General features: G+C 46.1%; 1 pseudogene; it reads right to left on the bottom strand.

Annotated features, from left to right (window-relative positions):
- Positions 1-972: 972 nt before the first annotated feature.
- LOC112436747 (U6 spliceosomal RNA) lies at positions 973-1,071 on the bottom strand (annotated as a pseudogene).
- Positions 1,072-3,542: the final 2,471 nt, after the last annotated feature.

Below are 3,542 nucleotides of genomic sequence, written 5' to 3'. Positions count from 1 at the left end.
CTCATCGATCCCTTTTCCCAGAGCCTGGTTACTGCCGGCACCTTTGGATCCTCGGCCAATTCTCTGCTTCGCCTACACTTGGCGTGCGGTGTACCAGCCTCCCCGCGTCACCATGGAAACAGGAGCCTCTGCATCCATCCCAGAGCTGATCTGTGAAGCTATGAGAAGAATCTGGAGGGGTGTGTGTGTGTGTGTGTGTGTGTGTGTGTGTGTGTGTGTGTGTGTTTGGGCGGGGGGGTAGAGAGATAAAGGAAGGGCAAAAGGGAAAAGGTTCAGAGAAAATATGGAGAGAGAAAGAAATCTGGGCGAAGGGGCGGGATTGCTTTATAAGGGTTATTGAATAACTGGTACCCTGTGGAGACGGTCAGCTTCCCTGACAGACCATAAATGCTGTCCTCTCATAGTCAGTCTGAACTGGCCGAACCTCCTCACGGACTGTCAGTTAGTAGCCATGTAACCTTGGGTGAGTGACTTAGCCCCTCTAAGCATCACTTTTCTTATCTGTAAAATAAAAATAATAGCAGCACTCCACAGGGTTATTGTAAAAACCAAGGAGGGGGGATTCATATACAGCACTTAATACAGTGCTTAGCACATAGTGAGTGCTCAAAAATGTAGTTATGGTTGTACATGCTTATGTATCTTTAGTAATGATTTCTGTTATTTCTATATTTTTCCTCTGCTGAATCAATCGCCAGCTCTTCAATAATAATACCTTAAAAATAATTTAGAATTTTTTTTCTCAGCTTACTGCAACCTCTGCCTCCTGAGTTCATGTGATTCTCCTGCCTCAGCCTCCCGAGTAGCTGGGACTACAGGCACATGCCACCACACTCGACTAATTTTTTATTTTTAGTACAGACAGGGTTTCACCATGTTGGCCAGGCTGGTCTCAAACTCCTGACCTCAGGTAATCCACCCACCTCAGCCTCCCAAAGTGCTGGGATTATAGGCTTGAGCCACCGCACCCGGCATACTTTAGAATTTTTAAAATCATGTCATCCTTGCGCAGGGACCATGCTAATCTCTGTATCATTCCAATTTTAGAATATGTGCTGCCCAAGTGAGCACTACTTTACAATTTTCTTTCTCCTTTCCTTCCTTCCTTCCTTCCTTCCTTCCTTCCTTCCTCTCTCTCTTTTTCTCTTTCTCCTTCTCTTTCTCTCTCTGTCTCCTTCTTTTTTTTTTGAGACAGTCTCGCTCTGTCACCCAGGCTGGAGTGCTGTGGTGCAATCTCAGCTCACTGCAACCACCTCTGCCTCCCAGGTTTAAGCGATTCTCCTGCCTCAGCCTGCCAAGTAACTGGGATTACCGGTGTGTGCCACCACCCCCAGCTAATTTTCACATTTTTAGTAGAGACAGGGTTTCACCATGCTGGCCAGGCTGGTCTTGAACTCCTGGCCCCAAGTGATCCACCCGCCTTGGCCTCCCAAAGTGCTGGGATTACAGGCATTAGCCACTGCACCTGGCCTCTTTTCTTTTCTTTTTCTTTTTCTTTTTTTTTTTTTTTTGAGACAAAGTCTCACTCTGTTGCCCAAGCTGGAGTGCAGTCAGTGGCATGATCTTGGCTCACTGCAACCTCCACCTCCAGGGTTCAAGTGATTCTCCTGCCTTAGCCTCCCGAGTAGCTGGGACAACAGGCACATCCACCATGCCCGGATAATTTTTGTATTTTTAGTAGAGATGGGGTTTTACTATGTTGGCCAGGCTGGTCTCAAACTCCTGACCTTGTGATCCTCCTGCCTCAGCCTCCCAAAGTGCTGGGATTACAGGCAGGAGCCACCGCACCTGGCCACTTTCTTTTTTTAAAGACAGGGTCTCACTCTTATCACCCAGGCTGGAGTGCAGTGGCGCTATCATGGTTCACTGCAGCCTTGACCTCCCAGGCTCAGGTGATTCTCCCACCTCAGCCTCCCAAGGGGCTGGGACTACAGAGGCACGCCCCTATGCCTGGCTAATTTTTTGTGCTTTTTGTAGAGACAGGGTTTCCTCCTGTGGCCTAGGCTTACAATTTTCAAGCGGCCAGGCGCGGCGGCTGATGCTTGTAATTCCAGCACTTTGGGAGGCTGAGGCAGGTGGATCACCTGAGGTCAAGAGTTTGAGACCAGCCTGGCCAACATGGTGAAACCCCATCTCTACTAAACAATACAAAAATTAGCCAGGCGTGGTGGTGCAGGCCTGTAATCCCATCTACTCAGGAGGCTAAGGCAAGAGAATCACTTGAATTGGGGAGCCGGAGGTTGCAGTGAGCCGAGATTGTGCCACTGCACTCCAGCCTGGGTGACAGAAACTCTGTCTCAAAAAAACAAAAACAAAACCAACAATTTTCAAGGTGCTTTTACACACATTTTCTCATTTGGCCCACTCCAATCCTGAAAAATACGAAGGGATTACTCACCCCACTTTGCAGATGAAGATAGAAATTCAGAATTTAACCTTGTTCAAAGGCTTGTCTCTGACCTGGTGCTAAATCTTAGGGTTCTATAGAGCCAGGATTCAGTGCCCCATCCACTTATATCCTTTCTGTGTCTCTGTTCCCAGCATGGTGCCACAAACAGCATCTCATCATTGTTTGGTGCCAGTCAGCACCTCATTGTTTGGTGGCATTGATTCTGTGGAGCAGACCTCTCAGGGAAGAGCTAATCCTGAAATGTGGGCACTTGGGTTTGACCATGAAGGAAGGAGAAAATGCTTAATTAAATACATATATATATATATATATACATTTTTTTTTTTGAGATGGGGTCTCACTCTGTTACCCCGGCTGGAGTGCAGTGGCGCAATCTCGGCTCACTACAACCTCCGCCTCCCAGGTTCAAGCAGTTCTCCTGCCTCAGCCTCCCGAGTAGCTGGGACTACAGGTGCCTGCCACCACTCTCAGCTAATTTTTTGTGTTTTTAGTAGAGACAGAGTTTCACCATGTTGGCCAGGCTGGTCTCAAACTCCTGACCTCAAGTGACCTGCCCACCTCAGCCTCCGAAAGTGCTGGGATTACAGGCGTGAACCACTGCGCCCGGCTGGGAATATTTTTAATGTATATATTAATATTTTAATATTAAGATATTTTAATTATAGATTTAATAGCCTTTGTGAAAGAGTAAGACTCCGTCTCAAAAAAAAAAAAATTCCCACAGAAGGGGAATGACTGCTAATGGCTAAGGTTTCTTTATGTTCTAAATTTGAAAATGTTCTAAATGTTGTAAATTTGGTTGTGGTGATGGTTGCACAAGTGTGTGAATAACTAAAAATCATGAAATTGTACATTTTTTTTCATGCCTCTGAGACAAGTTCAAGAATCGTACATTTTAAATGGGTGAATTGCTTGGTATGTGAATTATGTCTCAATACAGCTGTTATTTTTTAAATTCACACAAATCAAATCCCAGGCCCAGATGTGGCACCAGTGAATTCTACCAAACATTTAAGGAAGAAATAATGCCAACTGGACATAAATGCTTGCAAATAATAGAAATAAACAGCTGGGCCCAGCGGCTCATGCCTGTAATACCAGCTCTTTGGGAGGCCAAGGCAGGTGGATCACT

This window comes from Pan paniscus, chromosome 10 (assembly GCF_029289425.2).
Source record: "Pan paniscus chromosome 10, NHGRI_mPanPan1-v2.0_pri, whole genome shotgun sequence".
In the NCBI taxonomy this organism is placed as follows: Eukaryota; Metazoa; Chordata; class Mammalia; order Primates; family Hominidae; genus Pan; species Pan paniscus.
Note: the sequence above shows the minus strand (reverse complement) of the source record. Positions and strands in the feature narration are given on the sequence as shown.